The following is a 14090-nucleotide window of genomic DNA, read 5'->3' as shown; positions in this document are numbered from 1 at the left end:
TGCTCTCAGCTCTTGCCTCTGCTGGTGTCTGCCACTTACCCTGGCTGTGCATAGGCAAGTCTGGGGTCTTGGCATTGATGTTTGTTAGCTGCACCCCCCTAGGGCTTGGTTACTCCCATTGTTCTACTGAGGTGAGGGCTGCTGGAACACCACTCTTCCTGCACTAGTATCCTTCCACCACCATAAGAATGGCCCTCTCCCCAACTTCTCTTGCTACTGAAGCCCCTCTTCTGGCTCCTCTGTTTCTCCTGAGGTAGTATTCTCTGGGTTAATTCAATGGAGGGATGACAGCCATTTTTACCTGTACATCATGGCTCCTGGAAGTTCAAGAAGGTGATATTCAAATCTTTAGACTGTGAGTTGAAGGCCTTCGGGCTAGCTGTTTCCACAGCCGCAGGCTCTGTGCTCTGACAGACTCCCCTCCTGGGCTGAGAGGCCATAGCTGGTACTGCTTCTCTAAATCACTACTGATTAGATAAATGCAAATCAAAACAACTCTTAGGTACCACATCTCTCCTGTCAGATTGGCTAACATGACAGAACAGGAAAATGATAAATGCTGGAGAGGATGTAGGAAAATTGGAACATTGTTACATTGCTGGTGCAGGTGTGAACTGATCCAGCTATTCTGGAGAGCAATTTGGAACTATGTCCAAAGGGCTATAAAACTGTTAATACCCTTTTACCCAACAATACCACTTCTAGGGCTATATCCCAAAGAGATCACCCAAGTGGGAAAAGGATCTGTCTGTACAAAAATATTTATAGTGGCTCTTTGTGTAGTAGCAAAGAATTGAAAATCAAGGGGATGCCCATCAATTGGGGAATGGCTGAACAAGTTGTGGTATATGAATGTAATGGAATATTATTGTGCTATAAGAAATTGGGAAGATATTGACTTCATAATAACTCAGAAAAACCTACATGATATAATGCTGAGTGAGTGGAGCAGAACTAGGGGAACATTATACACAACCACAGATGTATGGATTCCGTGATGACTAACTTTGATATACTTTGCTCTTATCAGCAATACAAGGTTCAAAGACAACTCCAAAGGACTCATGATGGAGAGAACTATCTACATCCAGAGAAAGAACTATGGAGTCTGGAAGCAGATTGAGGCAAACTATTTGCTCTCTTTTTTTTCTCTCTCTCTTTTTTTTTTTTTTTTGGTTTTGTTTCTTCTTTCTCATGATTCGTTCCATTGGTCATAATTCTTCTTTACAACTTGACTATTGTGTAAATAAATGTAATATGAAGTTATATGTAGAAGATATATTGGTTTCCATACCGTCTTGAGATGTGAGGGGGGAGGAGGGGGAAGGAAATCTGGAACTCAAAATCATGCAGAACTGAGTGTTGTAAACTAAAAAATAAAAAAAATCTTAATTTAAAAACAAAGGGTGTGGGCCTGCCTACAAACAAGGCTCCCCTACTCAAGCATCCCTTAACTAGCTCCACCTGAAACCTATTAAATGGTTGGAGAAGATATTTAATCCCATTAACACCATACCAGGATCCAAAAAGAGCCTGGATATGATCTTTCAAGAAATTATCAAGGAAAACTGCCCTGATATCTAGAACCAGAGGGCCAAATAGAAATGGAAAGAATCCACCAGTCACCATCTAAAAGAGATCCCAAAGTGAAAAATCCAGGGAATATCACAGCCAAATTGCAGAATTCCCAGGCCAAGGAGAAAACACTGCAAATAGTCAGAAAGAATAATTCAAATATTGGACAGCCACAGTAAGGTTTGCATGGGATTTAGCAGCTTCTTCATTAAAGAACCAGAGGATTTGGAATATGATTATCCAGAAGGCAAAGGAATTAGGATTAGCACCAGAATCTACCCAATGAAATTTTTGTATAAGTCTTCAGGAGGAAATGAATATTTAATGAAAAAGAGGAGTTTCAAGCATTCCTGATGAAAAGGCCAAAGCTAAAGAAAAAAAAATTGTTCTTCAAATTCAAGACTCAAGAGAAATATAAAAAAGGAATAAAGAAACAAGGAAGAGAAAAGGTAGGAGATTTAATAAGGTTAAAGTGTGTGTATTCCTATATGGTAAGATGATATTTGTAACTCTTAAGAATTTTATCACTAGAAGTGCACAGTTGTGAAAGAAGAAACAGATCATGTAAGTATTCAGAGACATAAAACTTCCTCCGGAACCTCCACTGCCTCCCTCAATCTTCCCTCCCTTCTATCAGCCTCCCTTTCTTTCCCTTTTTCCCTACTACTTCTTCCCTCCTTTCTAACCACACCCACCTCTTTCTTTCCACTTTCCTCTCCTACTGCCTTTAGGGCAACTTAAGATTTCTGTACTTAATAGAGTATGTTATTCCCTCCTTGAACCAAATCTAATGAGAGTAAAGTTCAAACAAAGCTCTTCTTCCTCCCTTCTTTTCCTCTACAATAAAATATTTTTCTGCCTCTTCATGTGATGTACTTTATCCTTTCTGCCTCCTCCTTTCCTCTTCTCCCATTGCAATCACTTTCACCCCTTAAAGCATTCCTGATGAAAAGGCCAAAGCTAAAGAAAAAAAAATTGTTCTTCAAATTCAAGACTCAAGAGAAATATAAAAAAGGAATAAAGAAACAAGGAAGAGAAAAGGTAGTAGATTTAATAAGGTTAAACTGTGTGTATTCCTATATGGTAAGATGATATTTCGTCATCACATCAGTTAATTTATACCCACACCCGCTGTCTATGTATATCCCTTTTGCATGTTATAACGAAGATTCATTTCTCAAGATTTAAAAGTATCATTTTCCCATGTATGGATGTAAATAGTTTGCCCTTATTGAATAACATGGTTTTTTTCTTTCTTTTTCCTGTTTACCTTTTTATGCTTCTCTTGAAGCTTGTATTTGAAGATCAAATTTTTTATTGAGCTCTGGTCATTTCTTTTCTTTATTAATTAATTAATTGATTTATTTTTAGTTTTTAACATTCATTTCCACAAGATTCGAAGTTGTAAATTTTCTCTCCATCTCTCCCCTCCCACCACTCTAAGATGGCATGCATTCACATTACCCTTTCCCCCAGTCTGCCCTCTCTTCTCTCATGTTCCCCCTCTTATTCTCTTCCCCCTTACTTTCTTGTAGGGCAAGATAGATTTCTATACCACTTGCCTGTATATCTTATTTCCAAGTTGCATGTAAAAACAATTTTTAACATTTGTTTTTAAAAGTTTGAGTTCTAAATTCTCTCCCTTCTTTCCTCCCCACCCACCCTCATTGCCAAGGCAAGCAATTCAATATAGGTTATACATGTGTATTTGTGCAAAACATTTCCTTAATAGCCATGTTGTGAAAGACTATATTTCCTTCCATCCTATCCTGCCCCCCACTTATTATGTTTTCTACTTTCACCCTGTCCCTTTTCAAACATCTTTTCTTCTTACTACCCCTCCCCCAATCTTCCCTCCTTTCTATCATCACTCCCCCCCCCCCCATTTCCTTCCCCCTTACTTTCCTGTAGGGTAAGATACCCAATTGAGTGTGCATGTTATTCTCTCTTTAGGCCAAATCCAATGAGAGTAAGGTTCACTCATTCCCTTTCACCATCCCTCTCTTCCCCTCCATTGTGAAACCTTTTTCTTGACTCTTTTATTTGAGCTAATTTACCCCATTCTATCTCTCCCTATCTCCTCCTCCCAATATATTCTACATACCCTGTAATTTTATTTTTTAGATATTATACCTTCATATTCAACTCACTCTGTGTCACCTATCTATCTGATCTCTGTCTGTCTGTCTAATCTATCAATCTATCCATCTATCTACCTAGCTATTTCCTCCAACTACCCTAATACTCAGAAAAGTCTCATGAGTTACAAATATCCTCTTCCTATATAGGAGTATAAATAGTTGAACTTTAATAAGTCCCTTATGATTTCTCTTTCCTGTTTACCTTTTTCATGCTTCTCTTGAGTCTTGTATTTGAGAGTCAAATCTTCTGTTCAGCTGTGGTCTTTTCATCAAGAATGCTTGAAAGTTATCATTTCATTGAATGTCTATTTTTCTGCTTAAGTATTATACTCAGTTTTGTGGGATTTTTTGTTCTTGTTTTTGGTTTAAAAGGAGCCAGTCTCCATAATGAGAGCTCCTGGCCTTTTTTTTTTTTTTTTACTTTTTAAAAAAAATTTAATTTTAGCTTACGACAATTTCTCTGCCTATGGTTTTTAAGGATGAGACATTTAAACAGGGACACTATCAATATAGATTAGTCCTAGATTATCTTCTAGCAGAAGAAGAAGGAAATTGAGAGATATAATGGAGAAATTTATTTCCATAAATTCAGTCACAATCAGCAGAATGGGAGAAATAAAGAAGGAATTATGTCTCACAGAGAAGATAACTGGCAATGCAGGATCCAACTGGTTTTTATTTTGTGTTGAAGTTAGAAGTCAGCTAAGTAGAGTAAAAGTTAAGTCTTGCTTGGAATCCTACTCTGGGAAAACTGAAGGTTCATTTTAATTGTCATACAATGCAGGTAGTGGGAGGGGGGACATATCAAGGGGAACTGTGTAATAGGAATATCATGAAGTTGTAGACCTTCTATTACCCAGCCAGCGGGGAGAGGGGAGAGTGACCTTGTGTTCAGGCATTGTGAAGCCAATCAGTAAGTGAAAAGATCTTTCCTTCCCATTGAATAGGCTTCAGGTGGGTCCAACAAAGGGATGTATGATTAGAGAGAGGCCCACACCCTTTTACTAATTAGATGTGAGGACCCAGGCTGGTTAGCAAACTAGTCAGCTAGTTCAAGAGAGACAGGAAGCCCTCAGGGCCCTAAGGGGAGTTGCTAAGAACAGAGCCAATGGTATGTGCCTGAGTTCCAGTCAATCAGATCATGTCCAAGGACTGTATAAAAAGAGAGAACAGAGCTTGGAAATGGCAGAAGCTGGAGAAACTGAGGAATGGAGGATTAGAAGCAAGAAGATGAAGAAACAGAGAAATGGAAAGCAGCAGGATTCAGGAGCCCAGGGCCAGCTTCCAGAGCATGCAGAGCAGAGAGTGCTGAATACAGGAGGGAGTTTCAGAAGCTGAAGTCAGTGGAGCTGCAGGAGAGAGAGTGCTGAGGAGGGACTTAGGATTTGTGAGTGATCTTCTTATAGGAGGACCCTAGCATTGAGGGGAAGAACAAGTATGGTCTGGCATGCCGCTATAATATTTTGTTGCAATCTCCTTGTTACTATAGTGAGGTGAGCTCATTGGTTTTGGAATGTTGTTGCCATGATATCAAATTGGGGGCATTGGTCCTTGGGTTTGATCCTTTGGAGTCTAAATAAATGTTATACTTCCTCTGCCTTCTACCTAGAGAATTCATTATATTCTGCTATTCCAAACCACTCAGGCATGCTCATGGTCCTCCACAAGGTCATGCATTTTGACTTAATGATATAGGCATAAGGGTTTTTTTTTTTACCAATAGTGTGTTTATTGGCATCTCTGGAGGCCTTGTAGGAGATAGCTGAGACAGGCCTTCAGGAATGGGGGCATTTCATTGTGACAGATAGCTGGTAAGGGCCTTCAGGAATGCAGGATCCTTCTGGTGACAGATAGCTAATGGGGGCCTTTAGGAATGTGGTTTCTTCCATGTGACATATAGCTGATCAAGGCATTTGGGAATGAGTTCTCTTCCATGTAACAGGTAGCTGATCAAGGTGTTCAGGATGGGGGTTCTTGCATTTTGCAGATAGCTGATTAAGGCTTTCAGGGAAGGGGCTCTTCCACTTGACCAATGGCTGGGTGAGGCCTTCAGAGATGGGGGCCCACTTCTCCAGGGGTACATAGTTGAGAAGCTTCTCTATCAGGTCCATGTGGGCCAGCAGCATCCAACAACAGCAGTAGTGCTTCAAGCCCAGCATGTCCAAGGCAGCTCCTTCAGTGTACTCTGCCTGCAGCAGCCCCAGGTAGGCCTCCTACTTGTTGCCCATGACCTTACCACAGTTGAAGGACCACAGCTAGACTACTTTCCCTTGCTTTTCCTTTCATTAATTCCCTTGAGGTTCTAGACCTTTTGTTCTTCCAGATGAATTTTGTCATTGTTTTTTCCACCTCTACAAAATAATTTTTTGGTAGTTTGATTGGTATGGCACTGAATAAGCAATTTAATTTAGGTAGAATTATCCTTTTACTAAATTAGCTAGACTATCCATGAGCAACTAATGTTTTTCCAATTATTTGGATCTGACTTTATTTGTGTGAAAAGTGTTTTGTAATTGTGTTCATATAGTTCCTGGGTTTGTTTTTGGCAGGTAGATTCCCAATTATTTAATAATGTCTACAATAACTTTATATGAAATTTCTCTATCTCTTGCTATTAGACTTTATTAGTTATATCTAGAAATGCTGATGATTTATGTGGGTTTATTTTATATCCTGCAACTTTGCTAAAACTGTTTATTATTTAAAGTAATTTTTACTTGATTATCTGGGATTATCTAAGTATACCATCGTATCATCCGCAAAGAGGGATAACTTTGTTTCTTTGTCTATTCTAATTCCTCCAATTACTTTTTCTTCTCTCATTCCTAGAGGTAACATTTCTAGTACAATATTGAATAACAGTGGTGATAATGGACACCCTTGTTTCTGCCAGATCTTATTGGAAATGCTTCTAGCTTATCCCCATTACATATAATGCTTCCTGCTAGTTTTAGATAGATGATACCTATCATTTTTTTATCTTCATCTGTATTTAATATTTTAGTTTTCAGCATTAATTTTCACAAAAGTTTGAATTACAAATTTACTCCCCATTTCTACCCTCCCTGCACTCCAAGATGGCATATATTCTGATTGCTCCATTCCCCAGTCAGCCCTTCCTTCTGTCACCTCACTCCCCCCATCCACTTTTCCAATACTTCCTTGTAGGGCAAGATAGACGTTTATGCCCCATTGCCTGTATATCTTATTTCCTAGTGGCATGCAAAAGCTTTTTTTTGAACATCTGCTTTTAAAACTTTGAGTTCCAAATTCTCTCCCCTTTTCCCTCCCAACCCACGCTCCCTAAGAAGGCAAGCAATTCAACATAGGCCACATATGTATCATTATGCAAAACCCTTCCACAATAATCATGTTGTGAAAGACTAACTGTATTTTGCTCCTTCCTATCCTCCTTTATCCAATTTTCTCCCTTGATGCTGTCCCTTTTCAAAAGTGTTGGCTTTTCATTATCTCCTCACCCTATCTGCCCTCCCTTCTATCGTCCCCCACTTTTAATCTCCTTCTTCCTGCTTTCCTGTGCGGTAAGATACCCAGTTGAGTGTGTATGGCATTCCCTCCTCCTCAGGTCAAATCTGATGAGAGCAAGATTCACTCATTCCCCCTCACCTGCCCCTCTTCCCTCCCAACAGAACTGCTATTTCTTTCCACTTTTACATGAGACAATTTACCTCATTCCATATCTCCCTTTCTCCCTCTCTCAATATATTCCTCTCTCATCCCTTAATTTGATTTTATTTTTTTAGATATCATCCCTTCATATTCAACTCACCCTGTGCCCTCTGTCTATATATATGTATGTATGTATCTATCTATCTATCTACCCTTCAGCTACCCTAATACTGAGGTCTCATGAATTATACACATCATCTTTCCACGTAGGAATGTAAACAAAACAGTTCAACTTTAGTAAGTCCCTTGTGATTTCTCTTTCTTTTTTACCTGTTCATGCTTCTCTTGATTCTTGTGTTTGAAAGTCAAATTTTCTATTCAGCTCTGGTCTTTTCACTGAGAAACTTTGAAAGTCCTCTATTATATTGAACATCCATATTTTGCCTTGGAGCATTATACTCAGTTTTGCTGGTTAGGTGATTCTTGGTTTTAATCCTAGCTCCATTGACCTCTGGAATATCGCATTCCAAGCCCATCGATCACTTAATGTAGAAGCTGTTAGATCTTCTCTTATTCTGATTGTGCTTCCACAATACTCAAATTGTTTCTTTCTGGCTGCTTGCAATATTTTCTCCTTGATCTGGGAGCTCGGGAATTTGGTAACAATATTCCTAGGAGTTTTCTTTTTGGGATCTTTTTGAGGAGGCAATCTGTAGATTCTTTCAATTTGTATTTTACCCTCTGGCTCTAGAATATCAGGGCAGTTCTCCTTGATAATTTCTTGAAAGATGATATCTAGGCTCTTTTTTTTATCATGGCTTTCAGGTAGTCCAATAATTTTTAAATTATCTCTCCTGGATCTATTTTCCAGGCCAGTGGTTTTTCCAGTGAGATATTTCACATTGTCTTCCACTTTTTCATTCCTTTGGTTCTGTTTTATAATATCTTGATTTCTCATCAAGTCACTAGCTTCCACTTGCTCCAATCTAATTTTTAAGGTAGTATTTTCTTCAGTAGTCTTTTGGACCTCCTTTTCCATTTGGCTAATTCTGCCTTTCAAGACATTCTTCTCCTCATTGGCTTTCTGGAGCTCTTTTGCCATTTTTGGGTTAGTCTATTCTTTAAGGTGTTATTTTCTTCGGTATTTTTTGGTTCTCCAACCTGGACTGGTATTTCATGGTTTTCTTGCATCACTCTCATTTCTCTTCCCAATTTTTCCTCTACTTCTCTTACTTGCTTTTCCAAATCCTTTTTGAGCTCTTCCATGGCCTGAGACCAGTTCATATTTTTCTTGAAGGCTTTTGATGTAGGCTCTTGGACTTTGTTGACTTCTTCTTGCTGTATGTTTTGGTCTTCTTTGCCACCAAAGAAAGATTCCAAAGTCTGAGTCTTAATCTGTGTCCATTTTCGCTGCCTGGCCATATTCCCAGCCAACTACTTGACCCTTGAGTTTTTTGTCAGTGTATGACTGCTTGTAGAGTAGAGGGTACTTTGTTTCAAGCTTGAGGGGAAGGGCTATTGTTTTCAGAGCTATTTCTCACGGCAAGCTCTGCCACACCAGAGCTCCTCCTCCCCCAAGAACCACCAACCCAGACCTGACTCTGATCTTAAGCAGGCTCTGCACTCCTGCTCTAATCTGCCACTTAATTTCTCCCAGCAGGTGGGCCTGGGGCCAGAAGCAACTGCAGCTGTAGTTCTGTAGCTGCACCACGCCTGCTGCCTCCGGGGTAGTGGCCGAACTGTGAACTCCTTCCACTTTGTCCCCTGCAGCTTTTCCCACTAACTTTCTCTGTTGTCTTTGGTGTTTGTGGGTTGAGAAGTCTGGTAAGTAACACAGCTCACTGATTCAGGGCACTACGGCATGTTCTGCCGGGGTCCCGGTCTGGTTGGTCCAGGCGCAGCCCCACGCTGGGCTCTGCTCCCCTCTGCTGCCAGATCCATGAACGATAGACCTTACCCAGCAACCATCCAGGCTGTCCTGGGCTGGAGCCCTGCTTCCTTCTGCTCTTTCATGGGTTCTGCAGTTCTAGAATTTGTTCAGAGCCATTTTTTCTTGGTGTTTGGAGGGTCCTGGGGGAGAGCCCTAGGCAAGTCCCTGCTTTCCAGCCACCATCTTGGCTCTGCCCCCCCAATACCTATCATTTTAAGGAAGACTCCATTTACTCCTATGCTCTCTAGTGTTTTTCATAGGAATTGGTATTGTGTTTTGTCAAATGCTTTCTCTATTGAGATAATGATATGATTTCTGTTAGTTTTATTGTAGATATGGTCAGTTACAAGGTTTATCTCCAATGTATATTCTCTGATATACATTAAGAATGGATCTGAGTCTGAAACTGTTTCTACATTGATAACACTTATGAGTTTCTTTCCAGCATAGATTATCTCCTGTTCAGGAAGACTCGCCCTCTTCCTGAAAGCCTTTCCACACTGATTCCATTCCTAAGATTTCCCTTCAGTGTGGACTCCTTGATGTAGTAAGATTGCACCTCTGTGTAAAAGTCATTTACATTGATTATATTCCCAAGGTTTCTCTCCAGTGAGGATTCTTTTAGGTAAAGCAAGATTCACCCTCTTCAGGAAAGACTTTCCACACTGACTACATTCATAAGAAGTTTCTCTGGTGTGGATCCTCCAATGTTTAGCAAGACTGGAGTTCCTTGGAAAGCCTTTCTACACTCATTCCATTCCTCAAGTTTTGCTTTCATATGGGTTTTCTGGTCATTAGCAAAATCGGAGCTGCCTCTGAAAACTTTCCAGGCCAATTACCTCCATAAGATATTTTTCCATTGTGGATTCTCTGATTTTTAGCAAGGGTAGAACTGCCTCTGAAAGCCTTTCCATACGAATTACATTCATAAGATTTCTCTCCAGTGTGGGTTCTCTGATGTACGTTAAGAATTGACCTGAGTCTGAAAGTGTTTCCACAGTGATTACAATCATAAGGTTTCTCCCCAGTGTGGATTCTCTGATGTAGGATAAGAATGTCCCTCCATATAAAAGCTTTTCCTTATGATTACATTCATAATGTTTCTCTCCAATGTGCATTCCCAGATGTTCATCAAGACTGGAGCCACTTCTGATGTCTTTTCCACACTGATTACATCCATGAGGTTTCTTTCCAGCATAGACAACTTGATGAAGAGCACAGATTTCTCTCCAAGTGAAGTCATTGGAAACATCATCCATGAATCTTTGCCCATGAGGTTGTTCCACAGAAAGGATTAGGTCTCCAAGCATCTTCTTCACTTCAAGTCTGATCTCTCCTTCTGAAAGGAACAAGCAATAAAATATAGACACAGACACATATATAATTACATCCCTTTCCCTTCATTGGCAGAACATAAACTCCTTTGCATTCTGTTTCCCCAGGCAAACAGATAAGGCTTCAACCTTCAAAAGTCTCTAAATGGGCAGAAAAAAATTATTTCAAAATACCATTAGTTCAGCTGGATGATTTAATCTACAAAGAGCTTCATAAACAATTACGTTGGATCCTCACAACAAACCTGTGTTGGAGGCAGGGCATTCTTGGCACATCCATAACTCAGGCCATGAGTTCAGAATCCCTGAGTGACTTGATGCAAATCCCAGTGGCTGATGCAAGAACTCAATCCTGTGACTGAGCATGCTCTGTCCACAACACTAGACACATTTGTTTCCACTTTCACTCTTTCCTTTTCACTTTCACTTTCATTGTCTACACTTTCAATCATTTCTTCATAGATATTATGCAATTTGGTGCTGATACACTTAATATTCTAATTATTTCATGAACTCCCATATCTGTAAGTATAATATAAGTTCCCTAGTTATAGGTTACAATTTTATTTTTTTTCTGTTGCATTGTTTGAGGTCACGTGAAGCAGACCACTACTGGTTTTTTCTGTATTTAACAAAGCCATAAAAGATTTTCTTTGGCCTATTAATTAAAAAAAAAATTATTTGTGAGGCAATCAGGGTCAAATTACTTGTCCAGGTTCACACAGCTAGAAAATGTCAAGTTTTAGAGACCAAATTTGAACTTACATCCTCCTGATTCCGGGGCTGGTGCTCTACCAACTGCACCAAATAGCTGCCATTGGCCTATTAATTTAATGGGATAGCAGTTACTTGTTTATTTTAAAAAAAATTCTCTAAATGCTCTCACTGGCTATCCATCACTGCACCAGAGTAGTCCTTTTATTCTTGGGTTACTTTGGAATCACATCTCATCAAAGCTGTAATTGCCAGATCAAGATGTTACTGGCGTTGGCATTCTTGCAGCAGAGATAACAAGCTCTTTAAACCCATGGTTGCTATTCCTGACTGACCCCAAGGATGACAGCAAGCCACAGAGTCTACCTCAATGCCTGCATTCCAATCTCTGTCCTAGTTGTCAAATGCATGTTCTGGCTTCAGTCATGGTTCTGTCTCTTTCTTGCATCCAATCACCTCTAAGTAATCACTTTTGTCAGGTTCTATCCCTGATGCAACCTGACCACACCCAATATTGAGGATCACAGAGGCTTCTTTGTAGGCCCTTGAAGGGTCTCATACCAGGAGCCACCTTCAAGTCTCTACCTCCCTAAAAGGAAGTGGTCATTACTTACATGAACCTGGTCAATAATTCTCTGAGAATGGGCAGAGATTGAGCCATAGGGATTGGGAAAGGGACTTGGGCTGATGATTTATGCAAAGCTTAGCCTTGGATTACTTCCAGGTAAGGCAGCAGCCTTCCCTCCTACTCATGGTACTGGAGAAGAGTGAGAAAATCCTGAAACCAGGCTGCCTGGGTCCACTACAGATGTAGGCTGCACAATCTCAGCTGGACCCTAATTGTGGCAAGGCAATCATTTGACATCTCCCTAACTAACTCCCCATGCCACACACCACAGCAACTTTTCCAAATCTTTTCATTCCTCCCTAGGCCTCCCTTATGGCTTGTTCTCTGCCCCCTGCCTCAAACCTCCCCACCACTCATCCACAGTTCCTTACTTAAGAACTTAGCCTCTTGTTTCAATGAAAAGAACTGGATATTTATCAAGGCCTATCTCAAGGTCATCCTTTTGCTTGCTAAAGCAAATCTCTGTATGTGTACAAAAAATTCTATTCCAACCCTCATCTACCTTGGGATATTCTTCCTCTAGTATCTCCACTTTTTTCACTAATTTTCACTTTCTCCCACACTAAGGACTCTTTTTCTGCAGTCATAAAGAAAATGATTTCTCTCCAAACACCCTCAATGATCTATGCAGCCCCATGAAATATTGTCCAATATCTTTCCTCCATTTCAAGGACAGATAGATAGAGATAGCCATTTACAACTGGTGTCTCCAATTCCTTTTCTTTCTTTCGTTGAAGCTTTCTGCAGTCTGGCTCCCCACTTTATTGTTCAACAGAAACTTCTTTCTTCAAAATAGCAATAATTCTGAAATTGCTAAATCTTATGGCCATTTCTAGACCCTCATTCTTCTTGACTTTTCTGCAGGCTTTGGCACTGTCAGTCACCCATTTTTCCTGATACTCTCCTCTCAAAGCTTTAGTGACACTACTCTATCCTGGTCCTCCTTTTACCTTATGCAAAATGAAACCCATTCTCTTTCCCCCAACCCTCCCCTCTGCTTACATTCTTAATGTTATCTGAGGCATCCTCAATAGCTTATGTTCAGAGATGAAGTGTCATGCTCTCCTCTAGACTCTCACACATTCACCTTCCTGACCACCATGGATACCACCTATGTGACATCTCTCCCGTACACTTCCTTTTGTTCTTACACTTTCATCTTTTTAGTTCAGGTCCCCATCATCTCTCGTCATATTTCAGTGATGGTTGGTCTGGCTGCCTCATCTCCCCCCAGTCCAGTCAGTCCTCCACCCCATGATCAAGTTCATCTTCCTAAAGCACTCACCTGACAATGTCACCACCCCGTCAACAATCTACAATGGTTTTCTAACAAAAGGATCAAATATGAAATCCTCCCTAGGGCTGCTAAAGTATTTTCTCTCCTATTCTTCAGTCTTTTTTCACCCTATTTCCTCCCATCTATGCTATAATCCAGTGGTATGGGCCTCATTTCTGTTTTGTGAATAGGGCACTCTACCTCCTGACTTGCAGGGTTTTTCCCCAGTAGCCCTTTTGCCTAGAATGCTCATCCTGGCTTCCCTGAAGTCCCAGCTAGCGTGCACCTTCCACAATAAGCTTTTCACAGTCCTCCTTCACTTTAAGGCCTTCCCTCTCTTGCCCAGCTCCCATTTATCCTCTCCATATGGGATTTCTAGTTTGTTGTTGGAATGTTGTCTGCTCCACCAGCCTGTGAAATCCAGGAGAACTGGGGGCGTCCCTCATATCTTTTTATGACTCCAGTGCTTAGCAAAGGGCCTGGCATGCAGCAGACAATAAATGTGTACTGACTTGAAGGTCTATATTGGAAGGTCCATATTGGAAAGCTTAGCCCCTTTTGCACTTTCAGGAGATTCCATGCCCCCAAATTCCAAACAATGAATTCTTATAAGATGGTAGATTTATGCCTAGAAGGAAGCTGAAAAACCATGGAATCCAAACACCTCATTTTACAGAGGGGGAAACTGAGGCTCCATGGTTCAGGGACTGGCCCAGGAAGCAACTGCCAATAAAAAAAATCTAAAAAAGAGTTCCAAGGCAGGCCTTTCTGCCCCAAATCTAGTGCTCGCTTCACCACAACACACAGGAGCCTCTCATAATCACAACTCTCATATACTTGCTTTCACCTCACTCACCTGGAC

The sequence above is a fragment of the Trichosurus vulpecula genome, chromosome 3 (assembly GCF_011100635.1).
Source record: "Trichosurus vulpecula isolate mTriVul1 chromosome 3, mTriVul1.pri, whole genome shotgun sequence".
Taxonomy (NCBI): Eukaryota; Metazoa; Chordata; class Mammalia; order Diprotodontia; family Phalangeridae; genus Trichosurus; species Trichosurus vulpecula.
The sequence above is the reverse complement of the archived record's forward strand: the minus strand, read 5'-3'. Positions refer to the sequence as shown.